At 37.6% G+C, this 18567-nt stretch overlaps 1 long non-coding RNA gene across 2 annotated transcripts; it reads left to right on the forward strand.

The window, feature by feature from the left end:
• The first annotated feature begins 388 nt into the window (after nt 1-388).
• Nucleotides 389-17984, forward strand: LOC148128899 (uncharacterized). Of its 2 annotated transcripts, none has more exons than XR_015745775.1 (3): nt 389-471; nt 7971-8323; nt 17506-17984. It is a non-coding gene; the product is annotated as an uncharacterized LOC148128899 (long non-coding RNA). The 2 variants fall into 2 exon arrangements; XR_015745774.1 differs by lacking the exon at nt 17506-17984 and adding an exon at nt 15122-15428.
• The last annotated feature ends 583 nt before the right edge of the window (nt 17985-18567 follow it).

Genomic DNA, 18567 nt, shown 5'->3' on the forward strand with positions numbered 1-18567 from the left:
TGTGAGAAGCAAGAAAGCTTGAACTCACAGCCTGCAGCATAGCAAAATAGCATTTTATTTCTGAAGCCCACAATGTGATAATTAGCTAACAGCACCTTAGTGTTGGCATTTTCTAAAGTTGTAGAAGTCTCTTCATAATGGTGCCTACCTAAGGAGCTCCGTCAGCTGGAACACAATGATTGAAATAGACTTTTAAAGATATATTTTCTCCAATGAGTGCATTAATTTTTATATGGGGTGAAATGGGACAGGACTTCTTTCCTTTTCATTGCACAATGATTTATTACCCAAAAAGACTGCAGAACTAATTAGCAGAGTAATTAATTAATATAAATTTGCATATTTGCATTTGCAATTAGTGCAGCCGACTGATTAGTCTGAAAATGGAAAGTTTGACTCATTAGATGCTAGTATCTGCTGGACTGGATAGCAGTTGCCAGATGAGGCGAAGAAGATAGAATAAGCATGACTGTAAGTATGCATGTGCATGTACGTGTGTGTGTGTGTGTGTGTGTGTGTGTGCTCATTGTGTCTTTTGTTAGAAAAATGGATGATTAAAATATTTGTTTGTAGACCTTTGAGTTTGGCATAAAATTGGTGTTTCTTTCAGTGGATCCACTTTGCTTTCTGTGCTCTTTTACTTGCAATGAAATTCTAAGATATGAATGTTTATAAATTGCCTGAATTTATATTCTTCCTTTCAACACAATGGTGTTCAAAACAACTTAATAACAAAGACAATAAAATATAATGTAAATCTAATATTAAAAAATAAAATAACTTGAAAGCTCCCACAAATTGAATTGTGGTATAAAAAAATGCTCTGTACAAAAGTGATATGCTGTATTTTACACAGCCTTTTTAAAAACAATGTTAATAAACATATTTTCCTCTCTTTTCCTCTGTCTGCTTCTCATCTGCATAGTTCCAAAGAAAAAAGACACGGTATCCTTTATTTTGTCCATTTCCAAAAATAAGATCAATATCAAGTAAATTCTTACTGACATCACTCATAAACTGTCAAAATATTATTTCCATTTAATTATTGTCAACATATTATCAAAAAAGGTTGAGAACATATCTTGATTTGCCATCTAACAAAAATGTAATTTTAATCATATCTTCTTGCAATCAGAGACAAAGGAAGCTTATCTTCAATATGAATCCTGCAACAATGCAACTGCCAAAATTAAAAGCTCAGGGCAATGTAACAATTATTCATAATTTATCTACAATAGGAGTTATACAAAGTTGGAAACTTGTGGAAGTTCAATGTCCACTTCTTTGTTTAAGAAATGTAATTCATCATTACCCAATTTTGCATATTTGATATATTAAAATTATAGTTAATTATAGTCACATACATCTATAGAGCACTGAGTAATAGAAGGCTGGGTTATGTTTATAACCGGATAATGTGTTTTAAACTATTAGCAAGAAAACAATAGAAACCTTTAAAGTTGGTAATTTGTTGGGAGAAAATATGCTAATTGCTGGTCCTGAATTGTTCATTCAAAACTAATTAATGTTTAGATTTTTTTCAAGCATGAGCTTCAAAATGATAAATTAAATGAAATTACAAGTATTGCTTAGTTAAGTTTTTTAATTGATTAAAATTCCTTTCATTAATGTATTTGTAAAAGTTTCTGTTTTTTTTCTTATAAATCTGTTCAAAATACACAAGTTAGAAGGTATGCTCCTTTTACCTAAATTGTTTCAGAAAGAAATACTGACAGTTTGATTAATATGTTCAAGCAAGATTCTCTCAGTAATTCTTACAGTTGAATTGGGAGATACCTGGACTTGAACTTGGGATTTCTTGCACAAACAAAATTCTTTAAAAAGGGTAGGACTTCAAGCAACCATTGCAGCTATTATTCTGAGCTATCCCTCCCCCCAACCTCCAGATACACTTGCAAACAAATCAGATGTTATATGACTGAGATACATAATTTTGGGCTTCTAGTCCTTATTTTTTAACTCAACCATTCTAATGCAGATGTGGATAGAGAATCCTATCCTGGATATTTGCATATAGCTACTTTATAATTTCAACATATTATTGAGCAAGAGTTTGTGACATGCATTGGTCACAATTAGAAAACATTTGACTTCTGCAACAGAATTTGCAAGTTCCATTTCCACTAAACTGTTCATTGCATCATCCAACTTTATCAACATTCATCTAATTTTATATCAGATGTGTGTAAAAAGCACCCTCACCTTTTCAAAGTATGCCACAATGCAGAGTCCATCATTTATATACTGTACTAGCATGCAGTATCACAATGCAAGTTCAAAAGGATGGAGATGTGATATTACAATGTATATTGGTTAATTATAGATAGCTGGGCTATCTCTGGGCAGGAAGTTAGATAGCCCAGGGCGGTCAAACTCCTTGCCTGCGGGCAGGATGAGTCACGTACTGGCCATGCCCATGCCCAGTTTAGCAAAGGGGGAAAAAAGTCCCAATATATCACATGACACCACTGTTATGATGTGAGTTTGACACTCCTGCTTTAGCTCAAAGATAATGATGAAATACATCAGCAGTAAAGATTAAGCAAGGATGATCACAGTTCTGCATTGCATCACATACAGTACAAGTTCTAAAATAATGAAGGAGAGCTTCATTATAGTACAACCAACTCCAAATGCTAGCATCTGGCAATTTTGACATCATGGCATCATGAATGTCAGAAGTGTGTCTTTCAAATCAAATTTACTGCATCATATTATTTGCTTTACTCACAGCTTTTCATCTTACACCTAGATGAAAGATTTATCAAAAAGTCAAGCCGATTAGACACCACAACTGCATTCATATAAAAGTTGGAAATGTCTTCCATGATCTTGGAAGAGCCTTCTTTCATCAAAACTAGTTTAGAACACTGAAATATCAAAACAATCTTTTAAAAAAGAAATTAAAAATACTGTATTATAAAAAGTGGTTTTTTGGCAGCACACCCAGACTTTCAATTAGCCTGAGCAGCTGTTCTGAGTTTTCTTTTCAGCTGGTGCTTTCGCTTTGGGGTTTTGATTTTCTTAAAGGGGAAGGGCTGCTTTTAGTTTTTTGACCCTGCCTTAGTGGTTCCTGGCACTGTCCTTTTGGGGTGTGCTTCCAACAGTAGTATTGTGCTTGAGTTGCACAGTAACAGTAAATTGATATCTTCTAGAAGCCCTTTATCTTTTTCTATAAAAGTTTATGTTAAAATTAATGGAAAGAGAATATCTTTGCTGTACTTCCATTTTCATATAACATTTATTCTAAACAGCTTAAGAATGTTTCTTTGCCTGTTCAGTTGAATAAGTTGTGGGAAAAGGAAAAGATTTGGTATTCCATCTCATAAATTACTTTTTAGAATAGCCTACTAATTCTGCAATCACTGTCTGAAGTTTAGTTGTGCCTCAAATACAGGATCTTTTTTTCAAAGAATAGATAATGGGAGTATTAGAATAGAAATTTGGAAGATCTAAGTGACATCAACTGAGCTCAAAGTTATCTATTCATATCATTGATGTTTCTATTATCTTTTAGGAACAGATATATGCTAAGACTCACAAAAAGTTATGTTTTGATAACTGAACTCTACATCAAGCAACCTTGTTTCAATATTTCAAAAATACACAGAAGGTAAAACTGTTGTAAAACCTGGCCTGGAAAACCTCAGGCCAAATCATATTCACCAACCCAGAAACCAATTTAAATTCCAAAAATAAGTCGCTGACAAAGATAATTTTCCTAGATTATCATTTTTCATGAGTTTATATTTCAGGAAGAAACATACACCACTTTGGTTACGCATTGATCAAACTTTTATTGTGCCAGCTATACTTCACAGACCTGAAAAAAGTGATTCAAGCAAAACAAAAGAATGTTAAAGCACAAATAAAATGATTTAAATCTCAAAGAGGCAATTCCAAGTTTGATTCCTGTGATGCAGCTGGACTGTAATGGAAAACTAAATTCTTTATCCATATTAAGTAGATATGAAGGCTAAGACTTAAGATTGTAAACAATGTATTGACTCTGCAATTATACTGGCAAAGTATAACCCTTTTTATAAGTTGGGAAAATATGACAGCAAAGTTGACATGCATTTACATGGAAGAGATAATTTCAGATGAGCTAAAAGATCATCCACTGCTTGATAAACGATAACTATAAGAAAATGGCAAACATATCATTGAAAACATAGAAAATTATTTAGTTAGAATAATTCAGAATATAACAGATTTTAATTCAAACATCAAATATAATTTAATATATTAAACAATACACAAGTGAATACACAGTATTTTGAAAATATAGAAAACAGAATGTTCTTAATTCTCATCCCTGACAATTCATTACTTGAGTTACCATTCTTGGAACACAATGTAGCTCCAGATTATTCAGAAATGTAATCTCAGAAAACTTTGAGTGTTTTTGTGTAGAAAAAAGGTCAGATGCAATTATGAGTGAGAAGCCCTGCTCCCCTTTTCTAAGTATCACAATAAAGTACTTTTTGATTATCTTATTGTGTAGTGGGCTTCAGTAGGCCAGAAATAGATCAGCATAGCTGCAACAGCATTTATTGACTCAAAACTGGAACTGAGGAACTCCAGGCAAATGCCTCTGATTTATATTCTAGGTCCATAAGGGCCTTAACCAATTACAGAACTAGAAATACCCCCACCCAAATATAAATGTTCTAAATTTCCCTCCAAAACAGTTGGGAGTCATCTAAAGGTTAGTTTCACTTTAGCACAATTAACACAACTATATACATTCAATACATAACACCTCTCCCCCTTAGGATAGTTCTTATCCTCAGTTTGTTCAACTTTCATAGTCTGAAATAGGTTGGGGCCCCACAGATCCTGGTGGACTGCCTGGAGAGTCCCGTTGAAGTGGAGTATTGTCCACCTCTGATTGAACAGTTTTGATGACCATTGGGACGCCCATGAGTGGCGGCAGCTCTACCGTCCTTGGTACCTCCATTTCTCCAGAGATGGCCATGGGTGATATAGGCAGACTCAGAGGAAAACAGTTTTCTCATGAGTCTGATAAAACCTCGGGATCCTCATCCACTCCTTAAGTGAGGGAATGGTAGGTTCTTCTGTGGGTAGTTCAGGCATAGGGCTGAAATCTTGGCCTGTTGCTACTATAAAAGGGGTAAAACCAGTACTTGAGTGTACCAAGTTATTGAATGCAACTTGAGCAAAAGGCAAATGTTCAGTCTAGTTATCTTTTTTTAATGTTTTTTATTTTCAATATGAACATACATATTTTATGAACATTGCATTACCCAGGTAAATTCTTTTTTAAACAACAAAAACAGTAATAATGCTTATAAATATATGCAATTCTAATCTTCCAACTTCCACAACTTCGATAATGCTAATCTTTTTTTTTCATAATCCATTTCTCATTTTCCCATTAATTCCTTTAAACTTAATAACATTTCTTTGTACCTTGTATTTATAGTCCCTAAGTATTATGATTTGATATTTTCTAAGAATTATTCATAGTTCCACCATCACTTCAATATTCCAAATATGTAGGGTTAATAATAATACTAAGTATTAACAATGTTTAATCAATCCCGGGAGTGTATCTCAAACTCCCACACAGTTCTAATCCATAATTATTTTAAATTAATAATATGTTTTGGCACAATAACAATAACAATAATAATACTTTTTAATTACCTAGTCCAAAATTCCCATGTACTGTTTTGACTTATTTGGCTTATGTTATTAAATTATATTTTATCTTAATATATACTATTTTCCCTGCATATATTTTCCCCTTTTATTAAAATATTTTCTCATTATCCATCATCTGTCCTTAAAATTCTGTTTATTGATTTTTTAAATCAACTTTTATCTCTCTTAGCATCTTATATCTCTTTTTGTTTTTGTTTTTGTATCTACTAACCTTCCCCTTCTGAGTACCTTTTATCTCTTTCGTCTATTGTATTTGAAGTCCCACCATCAAAGCTTCTTTTGGATTTTTCTTAAAGATATTTTTTTCTTTTTCTTTTTGTTCTTTTATAAATTTGTGTGAGGTTATGTCTTCTATTTATTTATTCTTCTATTCTTCTATTTATTTATAAATTCTATTCTTCTATTTATTTATAAATTTGTATGAGGTTATGTCTTCTATTTATTTATTCTTTCTCCTCTTTATTTTTAACTTCTTGTGTCTCTTTTGCTTTTCCCCTTCCACTATCATTTCTAACTTCTCACCAATTTCTTGAGTGTCATATTTTTCTTTTTCCTCCAATTGTTGAGTAGCTTCTACCTTTATTTCTGTATCTTTAAACAATCTCTTTGTCTCCTTATTGCTTTTCCAAAGTTCATGCATATCGTTTAACATAATCATTTCTCCATAAAACTCTATTGTTTCCTGGAAATCCATTTTATAAAACTCTTTATTTTATGATTTACAATTTATATTTCCCCAGTTATATATCTGCCAATTATCCAGATTTTAAAATCTTATTTATCTGCCCTTCTTTTCTCCTTTCTTCCAACACTTTTCTTCTTTTATCTCATAGGGTGTTTTATTAAATAACATTAAAAGTCCAAGTCCAAGTCCAAATTAAGTCCAATAGTCCAAGTCCAAATTAAACTACTCAATTAATCCAATAGCCAAATTTAATTGAGTTTAGTTATTTGCAGGTTAGTTCCTTTTATAAATCTTCCAAAGGGCAAGAAAGGGGGGGGGGAAGCCCAGCAAATATTTCCAGATTGTCTAAGTCGTTAACAAGATCAGCCCATCCTCCAGATGTTGTTGCTTCTATTTTGTTTATTCAGCCTTGTGTGTATTGAGATAACTTTCTTTAAAAGACTGCGACTAAGAGCTGTAGTACTTCCCTTCCTCCAGCAGATGGTTCTATTAGCCCAAATTCAATGCTAAATAGTCTGTCAAAAACAGTTGAATTCCCAATCACATCCAAAAGATTTAAAAATACAAATAGTCCAAATAAATTCTCCTGAAAATTGTTTTTCAAATTGTTTAGGCTTTTTCCCAGCTTTCTGTGTTTTATTAGCTTATCTTAGGCTTCTTTTACCTCTTTGTTTTCAATGTTCTTTTTATCCGCTGCTTTTTAAGCTTAGGAGTTATATTTTAATATTTTTTGTTACTTCGAATCTTTAGGGTAAAAGTTGGTAAATTTCTCACCCAGTTTAAATGCTCTGTCCATTCACTGCTCCAGCACAATTCTTATGGTCCCGATTGTCCCTGTTTCATGACAGCCCAAAAATGGCTGTTATCCCTGTTGTCATTCAGGGAGAGCTTGCTTCAAACCTAACAAGGAAATTGCGGTTTTCCTCATGACCAACAAAGCATCTCTCCTTCCTTCACTGCCCCTCCAAGGCAGCTATGACCCCAAAGGGTCTCCCAACAGTAGTTACCAGCTGGATTTCAAGGGGCTCAGTAGAGCCCACTATTTTCCAGCCATTCAACTGGAAGCTCCAGTCCAGTTATCTTGTTAATAATTAATAAAACATCTTAAATATTATTCTAGCACTGAGTTAGTTCTCTCAATTTGACCATTAGTACATGTGTGGTGGGAGGAACTTAAACCCTTAAGCCAGTGGAAGATGGCCATGGGAATGTATGCTTATCTGTCTTCCCAGAATGATCAGGACAGTAACATTTTCACACCTGTGGATTGGCTGAATCAACATCTAGCTAAAGGGAGGGGTCTCTGTGGCCTTAACTCTACTTCTCTTGCCTAAGATAGATCAGACATTGCTTTGAATGGCATGCTTTCACTTCTGCTTAATAAAAGCTTCCTTTTGAAATCCTTCATTTCAAGAGTTTTCACTTTCTTAAGTAAGAAGGAGAGGCAGTTTGTATCTATTGGTCTTTATTCTGTTGTATATCACCTAGAGTTACTTGATTGTTAAGATGGGCAGCTATATAAACATGATTAATAAACACACTTTTTTCTTTTCTATTTGATTCTGTGTCACAGGGGCCCTGCCAGAAGAAAAAAAAATCCCTCTAAGCAAGCTAAGAAAACAAGAAAGAAAACAGCCCCCACCTCTTCTATCAGTTGCTGCTGCTGTAGTTGAACTGTTCTCAGAGGAAAGGATATGCAACCTGAAATTAACTTTCCTGCATAACAAGATACACCTGAGTGGAAAAGCGATATCAGAGAAAATGAGCTGCCTTTCCAATCATCTAGCACATTATTCTTTTCACAATCTTAAGACCCAGTTGCTGTGGAAAATGGTTGACTTTGGTCCTTGCTGACTCCAGTGGCTGATTGCATTCTTCTGATCTGGCTGCACATCTGGCTATTTGGATAAAGCTGATTGGCCAAAGGTAATTTCCTCTATCATCATACTTCTTTTTTTAGCCAAAGGGCATCAGCCATATGTGAGCTGATGGGAAGTGAACATAAATAGTCACTTTAATCAATATACACTTCAGGGTATTAGGGTTCTGGGCAGTCTGCTTCTTCCACAGAAGTAAGAATTTGTTTCTTCTGTTCCTCAGCTGAAAAAATAGCTTATTAAGAGGTTAAAACATTGTGGAAAAGAACTAATATAAGCAACAAGAAGTGGCAAAAAGGTTGCTGATAGCAAAAGCACAGATAACATCTTTTGTTGATGTGAAATAATGCATAGGTCCTGTAGTACCAGGAAAGGTTGCAGAACTAACAAGGAAACTTGTTCTAAGGGCACAGTTAGATGGCACTGTTGGTGCTATTCTGTGGCCTGTAAATTAGTGGATAAATTGGTCTACAAGTCCCTAGTTCTTTCTTTGGGAAAGGCTAACATGTGGTATTGGCCCATATTGCCAGGTCTGCCAGACTTGGCACCTCACAGGCATCCTGCCATCAAAGGCTAGTGGGGGAGGAAGGATAGATGGATAATAAAACTGTGTTTGTACATGATGAAAACAAGGTGAGGAAATGACAGGTGATAAAGATCAGAGAAGCTTGTAGCCAGTATGCACTGGAATCCAAGGACAACATCCTGGGAAAGAATGTTGTTACCCCAAAACATTCTCAAAACATTTTGGTAAGCTCCAATTGGCTGAAGACAGACTGGTCATGGATGGAGGGCTGGAATGATAGGAAACCTTTCTGTATCTTTCCCCTCCCCCAAGATGGCGGTGTGAAGTAGAGTAGAGTTAGTTATATACACTGCTCTCCAGATGTAGAATTCTTAACTGTCATTTGTCGGCAATTTTATTTACCTAGAGAGATTTCCATTATAGTTATCACCACTGTCTATATTCCACCTGATGCAAATGTTAGCACCGTACTCTCTAAGTTACATGATGCCATCGAGAGGCAGAAGCAAACTTACCCTGAGGGCACTTTTGTCGTGGCTGGGGATTTCAATCAAGTTTGTCTACAATCTGTTCTTCCTAAGTTTTTGCAGTATGTGCAATGTACCACCAGAGGTAAGAATACTTTAGACCACATATATTCAAACTTAAGTCAGGCATATAGAGCAATCCCCCTCTCCCATCTGGCCACATCTCTCTCCTCTTGTGCCCAAAGTATTCCCCCCCCCTAGGAAATATCCCCCCCCCCAGGAAAAGGATATCGCCAGTGAGGAAAACTGTTAAAATCTGGTCGGAGGGAGCACTCCGCCAGTTACAAGACTGCTTTGAGACTACTGAATGGAATATATCTGAACATTTGGAGCTGCAAGAATTCACTGACACTATATATATTAAAATGTGCATGGATAATGTAACAAGTGCATCAGAGTCTATGGGAATTGCAAACCCTGGATGTCAGCAGAGGTACAGACACTTCTGAAAGCCCAGAATTCTGCCTTTAAGGCAGGTGATAGAGATAAATACAATGAGACCAGGACAAATCTACAGAAAGGCATCAAGGTAGCTAAACAAAAATATAAACAAAAGATGGAGAACCATCTAGCAGACAACAACCTGATGCAGGTGTGGTAGGGACTGCAGCATCTAACAAACTATAAGGGCAATATGATGAAGACAGTCAACTGTGATGCTTCATTGGCAGAGGAGTTGAACACCTTCTTCACCCACTACAATGCCAAGAGACCTGACCCTGTAGCCCCAGCCTGCCAGCCCTCCAACTCCCAGCCACTCACCTTGCATGAACACCAAGTGAAAGCTGTATCGAAGGCCATGAATTCCAATAAAGCTACAGGTCCAGATGGGGTGCTGGGGCTAGTGGTTAAAACCTGTGCTGACCAACTATTAGAGATCCTAACAAGGATTTTTAACATCTCCCTGTTCCATCATGTCTGAAAGCAGCCATTATCATGTCAGTCCTGAAGAAAATAGCAATAAACAGCCTGAATGACTATAGACCATTGCACTAACATCTGTAGTGATGAAGTGCTTTGAGAGATTGGTCATGCCTTCCATCAAACTTCAACCAATATTAGTTCATCTATAGAGGAAATAGGTCAACAGGTAATGTCATTGGTACTGCCCTACATTCTGTAGTGAGTCATCTAGAGATACCTGAAACTATGTCAGAATGCTTTTCATAGATTACAGTTCGGCTTTTAACACCATTTTGCCGGACATCCTCATTGAAAAGTTGACTGACTTGAATTTCCCTTCTCTCACCTGTGATTGGATTAAAGACTTTCTGATGGACCAGCCACAAACAGTGAGAGCTGGGTCTTTTACATTCTCTTCCCTGAAGCTCAGCACTGGCTCTCCTCAGGGCTGTGTGCTCAGTCCCTACCTATACTCGTACACATATCACTCAATGGTGGGATTCAAAAATTTTACTACTGGTTCTGTGGCTGTGGCTAGGTGGGTGTGGCCATGTGTTTGGGTGGGCATGGTTTTTTTTGGCAGCACCACCCCTACTCCGCACCCCATTTTTTGCGCCTTCTTGGCCTCAGGGAGCCTCTGGGGGGTGTTTTTGCTCCCAGAAGGCTCTCCTGGGGCTCAGGAAGGAAAAAATAGAAGCATAGAAGGGGCGCACAGCACCCCTCCACACTCCATTTTTGGGCCTTCCTGGCCTCAGAAGAACCTCTGGGGGTGATGTTTTTGCTCCCAGAATGCTCCCTGGGGCTCAGGAAAGAAAAAAACAGCATAAGAGGGGCATGCAGCACCCTCCATGCTCCATTTTCAGGCCTTCCTGGCCTCAGAGGAGCCTGGGGGGGCATTTTTGCTCCCCGGAAGCTTTCCTGGGGCCCTGGAAGGCAAAAAATGGAGGAGGGCTGTGCTCCCTCCCTCCATTTTTGTCTTCCTGGGCCTCAGGGAAGCCTCCTGGGTGAAGCAGTAAGAAGTGAGGGGAATCCCAGCACAGCGGTTTGTAGGAACAGCTGATTGTTGGAAGGTTTAAAAAAAAAAAGAAATAATGAGTGGCTGGGTGGCGAGCATCGGGGGGACACATCAGGCAAGTGGGGCAAGTGAGTGAGTGGTGCCCGGGCGACCGGATCGGGGGCATGGCCAGCCAGAAGTTACTATCAGTTCGGTGACCTATGCCAAATCCTTGCTATCGGTTCGCCCAAATCGGCATGAACCAGCTGAATACCACCACTGATATGACTGCATATCTTCCAATCCATCTAATGTGATAGTAAAGTTTGCAGATGATACCACCGTACTGGGTCTTATTACAGGAGGAGATTAATTAGCATATAGGGAAGAAGTCCAGAAGTTATCCACATGGTGCTCAGAAAACAACTTGCATCTAAACACCAGCAAGACAAAGGAGATGGTGTTAGACTTCCGGAAGCAGAGAGAGGAACCTGCCCCACTCTACATCAAGGGGGCTGAGTGGAAAGGGTCTTCTCTTTCAAATTTCTGGCAGTCCACCTTAGCCAAGATCTCACCTGGAAAAATAACACAATCCAGGTGATCAGGAAGGCTCAACAGAAACTCCATTTCCATAGGGTCTTGCAGAAATACCAGGTGGATCAATGACTGATGACTTCCTTTTACCTGTCTATGATAGAAAGCATCCTTACATATTGTATTACGGTATGGTATGCTGGCTTTACATTGTGGACAACAAGGCATTACGGAGGGTGAAGAGCACAGCACAAAAAATTATGGGCTGTCCCCTGACACCACTGGACGAAATCGTCAGGACCCGCTGTCTCAGCAGAGTGAGGAAAATCCTCAGGGATGATTCACATCCCGGTCAGCACTTCTTTACTCTCCTACCATCCAGCAGGAGATACAGAAGCATAGCCAGTCGAACAAATAGGCTGAAAAATAGTTTTTATCTGTGGGCTGTCAGACTTCTTAACACAGCAAAACCACCACAATTAAGTTTAATATGATACACTTGCAGGGCCAGCACCAAGGAGGCTCATTTCAATTACATTGTACACATATTGTGCATTGACAATAAATGTTTGTTTGTTTCTTTGATTGATTGATTGATTGTGGGAAACTGTGAGCTGAATTCTGAACTCTGCAAAAATGAAGTGAGGAAAGCTAAGGCTCATAATAGAATAGAATAGAATAGAATAGAATAGAATAGAATAGAATAGAATACCTTCATTGTCATTGCATTCTACAAATACAATGAAATTTGAAAGCTACTCCAGCACAGTGCCCCAAACACCACATCCCAGTCACACTACAGAGTATTTAAAAATTAAAATAATTAAAATTATAATTAAAAACCTAGTCTAAAACCTATCTAAAACATATAGTAAGTTAGATAGTTTAAAAATGCCACTATATACATAGGGCTAAATCACATATGCATTGTTTGAATCAAGACAATTATTGCCTTGGAAAAGAAACTGTTTTTCAGTCTATTAGTCCTCATTTTAAGACACCTATAATGCCTCCCTGATGGTAACAGTTCCGAATATGAATGTCCAGGATGAGAATCGTCTGTGGAGATTTTTAGTGCTCTAGAGGAGTCTGGTCTTCATAGTCTCTTTCAAAGAAGAAAGAGAGCAACCGATGATTTTTTGTGCTGTGTTTATAACTCTCTGGAGCATCTTCTTATCCACTACAGAGCATCTAACATACCACACCGTTACACAGTATGTCAAAATGCTCTTGATGGTAGAACGGTAAAAAGTAACCAGCAACTTCTCATCCAGACCACTCTTTTTCAGCAGCCTCAGAAAGTGCAGGCGCTGTTGGGCCTTCTCTGCAGTGGCCATAGTGTGGACTGACCAAGTAAGGTTGTCAGAAATATGAGTTCCTAGAAATTTAAAACTATGAACTCTTTCCACACAGTCTCCATTGATATATAGTGGGAGAGGCTCTGCTTTGCATCTTCTGAAGTCTATAATTAATTCTTTGGTCTTTTTGATGTTCAGGGTGAGGTTATGATTCTTGCACCACAAGACCAGTCTGAGAACCTCTGACCTATAGGCTGTTTCGTCTTCTCCTGTTATGAGTCCCACCAACGTGGTGTCATCTGCAAATTTTATTATAGAGTTAGTGGGACAAGAGGGAGTGCAGTTGTAGGTGTAGAGTGAATACAAAAGGGGGCTCAGCACACAACCCTGTGGAGATCCAGTGCTGAGAGCAAGAGTGGAGGAAAAATAGCTGCAGGTCCTAACAGTCTGGGGTCTGTTAGTAAGAAAGTCCTTTATCCAACAGCAGATGTGAGAGGAGAGGCCTATTTCTAGCAACTTCTTAATCAGTATATCTGGAATGATGGTATTAACTGAGCTGTAAATGAAAAGCATCCTCATATAGCTCCCACTATGCTCCAGATGTTTCAGTGCAACATGGACAGCAATGGCAATAGTATCCTCTGTGGATCTGTTATTTCGATAGGCAAACTGGTATGGGTCAAGGTTTGATGGGAGGCAATCCTGTATATATTTTAAGACCAGTCTTTCAAAACACTTCATAATTATGGGTGTGAGAGCTACTGGTCTATAGCCATTTAAAGTATCAGGAGAGGGCTTTTGGGGAACTGGAATAATAATGGAAGTTTTGAGACAAGATGGAACAATGGCTTGTGTAAGAGAAAGGTTAAAAATATTTGTAAACACACCTGCAAGCTGGTCAGCACATGCTTTGAGTACCTTCCCAGATATCCCATCAGGGCCAGCAGCCTTTTTCACATTCACTGCTCTAAGCACCTGCTTCACATCATACTCTTGTACTGTGAACAGTTGAGTACCGGTGGTTTGTAGAGGTAGTGTGTTCAAAGACCTATTCAGTTCAAACCGGGCAAAGAAGCAGTTCAATTCTTCTGTCAGTGATGTGTCCTTATTGATCGATATGGGGTTGCTACCCCTGTAATTAGTGATATGTTTAATTCCCTGCCAAGCCCGCCGTGGATCATTATTTGTGAAGTAGTCCTCAATCTTCCTTTTATAATCCTTTTCTTCCTCCTTGGCGCCCCACCTCAGTTCCGCTCTTGCCTTGTTATACCAAACCCTGTCCTGAATGCCATATCATGTGTCTTGAGAAGTAATTGCATGTCCTTGTTCATCCAGGGCTTCTGGTTTGGAAAAAACTGGATGCACTTATTCACGGTAAACGTATCCACACAGGTCAAGATGTAAAACAGTACAGTTTTTGTATATTCCTCCAAATCCTCCTGTTCAAATAAATTCCAATTAGTATTTGAGAAACAATCGTGCAGCTGATCAAGTGCTCCCTCTGGCCAGATCTTGATGAGTTTGATTTCAGGCTTAGTTTTCCTTCTGAGGGGGGTGTATGCTGGTATAAGGAACAGTGATAAATGATCTGAAAGTCCCAGATGTGGAAGGGACACTGCTTTACATGCATGCTTTACATTAGAATACACATGATCAAGTGTGATGTTTCCCTTGGTGGCACATGTCACATACTGAGTAAATTCGGGAAATAAAGTCTTTAAGCATGCCTTATTAAAATCACCAGTTATTATATGAGCCCCATCAGGATAAGCCTTAAGTTGTTTATTTATTATAATATGCAAATATGCAAGTGCAGTAGTAATATTTGCATCAGGAGGTATGTAAACAGCTGTAAAAAATGAATAATAATGAAAAAATAATGAACAAAGGCTTGCGACAAAAGTAAAAAAAATAACAAAAAAAGTTTCTTGCAACATTTTAAAAACAAGAAAAAAGTCAAGGAAACAATTGGTCCATTGCTGGGAGAAAATGGGAAGAGGGTAGCAAGCAACAGGGATAAAGCAGAACTATTTAATTCGTTTTTTTCATCTGTCTTTACACAAAGGGGGAAAAAACCTATCAAAAACAGCACCACAAAGAACAGATTAAGAACACAAATCAAAATAGGGAAGAAAATGGTAAATGAGCGCCTGTCTACTCTAGACGAGTTCAAATTGCCAGGACCAGATGTATTACACCCCAAGGTTTTCAAGGAACTGACAGACAAGTTCAGAACCACTGAATTACATCTTTCAAAGATCCTGGAGCACTGGGGAACTGCCAGAGGACTGGAAAAGAGCTGATGTAGTTCCCATCTTCAAAAAAGAAAAAAAAATAGATCCAGGAAACTACAGGCTGATCAGTCTGACCTCAATACCATGGAAGATTCTGGAAGCAAACAAAGTAAAAGCTAACCAAAAGCTAACATGGGTTTGTTAAAAGCAGATCATGCCAGATTAATCTTATTGCATTCTTTGACAAAGTGACAAAATTAGTTGACCAGAGGAATGCTGTCAATATAATTTACTTGGACTTCAGTAAGGCATTTGATAAAGTAAACCATAACCTACTACTAGATAAAGTAGAAAAATGTGGGTTAGACAGCATCACCACCAGATGGATTCGTAACTGGCTGACCAACCACTTTCAGTCCTCAATGGAATTGCTTCTACATGGAGGGAAGTAAGCAGTGGAGTACCCCAAGGTTCTATTTTAGGCCCAGTACTCTTCAACATCTTCATCAATGACTTGGACAAGGGGATAGATGGGGAACTCATCAAATTTGCAGACAACACCAAGCTGGCAGGAATAGCCAACATTCCAAAGATAGGCTTAAGATACAGAAGGATCTTGACAGACTTGAACCTTGAGCGCTATCTAACAAAATGAACTTCAATGGTGAAAAAAATAAGGTTCTACATTTAGGCAAGAAAAATCAAATGCACGGGTACAGTATATGTGGTACCTTGCTCAATAACTTGCTTAGTAACTGTGAGAGGGATCTTGGAGTCCTAGTGGACAATCATTTAAATATGAGCCAGCAGTGTGCAGCAACTGCCAAAAAAGCCAACACAGTTCTAGGCTGCATAAACAGAGGGATAGAATCAAGATCACGTGAAGTGTTAATACCACTTTATAATGCCTTGGTAAGGCCACACTTGAAATACTGCATTCAGTTTTGGTCACCATGATGTAAAAAAGATTTTGAAACTCTAGAAAGAGTGCAGAGAAGAGCAACAAAGAGGATAAGGGGACTGGAGACTAAAACATAGGAAGAATGGTTGCAGGAATGGGTATGACTAATCTAATGAAAAGAAGGACTAGGGGAGACATGATAGCAGTGTTCCAATATCTCAGGGCTACCACAAAGAAGAGGGAGTTAAGCTATTCTCCAAAGCACCTGAGGGCAGGACAAGAAGGAATGGGTGGAAACTAATGAAGAAGAGAAGCAACTTAGATCTAAGGAGAAATTTCCTGACAGTTAGAACAATTAATCAGTGGAACAACTTGCCTCCAGAAATTGTGAATGTGCCAACACTGGAAGTTTTTAAAAAGATGTTGGATAACCATATGTCTGAAGTGGTGTAGGATTTCCTGCCTAGGCAGAGGGTTGGACTAGAAGACCTCCAAGATCCCTCCCAACTCTTTTATTCTATTCTATTCTATTTAAATCCACATACATCTTTTAATTTTATAATTCTTGAGACCACACATGCTTTATAGAAATATGATTTTCCCCTTTCATTTAGCAAAATTGAAAAGAACACCCCCCCCCCACAATGGTCTCTAGCAAGACAATAAAATCAATGTGACATACCTTTTGTGGATTTCTGGGAATGCTCTATGAATTTTTGGTTCTCTTCTCTACCCTGCTGCTCAAATGTTGCAATATTTCAATCTACACTCAAAAACACAGTATCATACACATAACTGGCATTAGGGTTAGTTACTCATCATTTGTCAATTTGTAGAGGAAGAGTGATTTGAGAGGTCATTTATTAATGAAGCTGTTGTTAATTTGTTCTCCCTTTTTCATAGAAAAGCACTACTATTTATATGGAAAATGTTTCACAGTAATTATTGCATCCCAACATGATTTCACAGCTGAAACTAAGCAACTGGATTCAAGAAGTGGAATTTGGAAATTTTAGATTGATTTTTGTAATATTTAAACTAAATTAAATCAAATCAGATTGAATTGAATTAAATTGTAGCATCCCAGTGTTGATCATTCCATCCATCTTACTGCATCTCACTTGCTGTGTTGGAAATAAAATATTGAATAAATAATTTATTTATTCAATATTTTATTTCCGACACAGCAAGTCAAAAAGACTCAACACAAATTAACAATCAAGGCAAAAGTCAAAGAACAATAGCAGTTGAAACTTATGATTTATAATCTTATAACTTATGTGTTATAATATGTTCTTTCTTGCTTTTCTAAAGACAAGGAACAAGAGGGCCATCTGAACTTCAGATGGCAAGCTGTAACCTGAGACAGTGGCAGCCACAGAGAACTTGTATCTGATTCTTTCTCTCACTTGGAATGCATCACATTTGCGTCCTAGTTTGGGTAATGAAATATGTGCAAGAAAACAAGAAGCTCAGACAGCATCAAGGACCCCTTATGTCAACCCTGAGCTACAAATATTCTGTGTGAACATTGCTTATACCATGCCTACCAGAAGTCATAATGTCTTCTTGAATCAAAACTTGGTCAGCTAAAGTAGGACACTTCTATTCTTTGAAATTGTATGTAAATGCTTATATAAAAACTGGAGTTTTGACAGTGTGGCAAAAGAGTGAAAATGGCAGCTATGAGTGCAATTACAATTTCTGTTTTTAAGTATTTATGTAGAAACAGCCTTATGCAAATTATATACATTGATCCAAATGATGCATCATTTATCCAATGACATTATACAAAGGGCACTGGAATTGTTGTTGCTTGAGTCTGAAAAATCAAGGTTTTACTTCAAAAGAAGAATATTTAACCTTTTCACTGAAGACTTTAAAATATAAATGTATTTGACCTTGATCATATCATGCAGAAATAAATCTCCATTTGGTTCAAACACAAATATTCTCTATATGAACCATGTTTTGAGTTTACTTTAAAACTGTGTGGTCTTTAGTCCATGAGATGGACCTTTATTTGGAGGAGCCAATATCATGCCCATTTCTCATCAAGCAAATGAATAAAGAAATTGGGTGACCCTGAAGAATTTATCAGTGCCCATTATTAGGCATTTTATTTTATTTTTATTTATTTATTTGATTTGTCAATCGCTTACAAAATAATAGGCATAAGTATAAACATAAATAAGAATACAGAAAATAGGTACAATTAAATGGGGACAATAGGACAGGAACGGGAGGCACGATGGTGCACTTATGCACACCCCTTACAGACCTCTTAGGAATGGGGTGAGGTCCATAGTGGATAGTTTGAGGTTAAAGGAGTGGGGGTTTGAGGATGTAACTACAAAGTCAGGTAGTGCATTCCAG

The sequence above is a fragment of the Notechis scutatus genome, chromosome Z (assembly GCF_049901735.1).
Source record: "Notechis scutatus isolate UNSWTSFEM ecotype Mainland chromosome Z, rNotScu1.2, whole genome shotgun sequence".
In the NCBI taxonomy this organism is placed as follows: Eukaryota; Metazoa; Chordata; class Lepidosauria; order Squamata; family Elapidae; genus Notechis; species Notechis scutatus.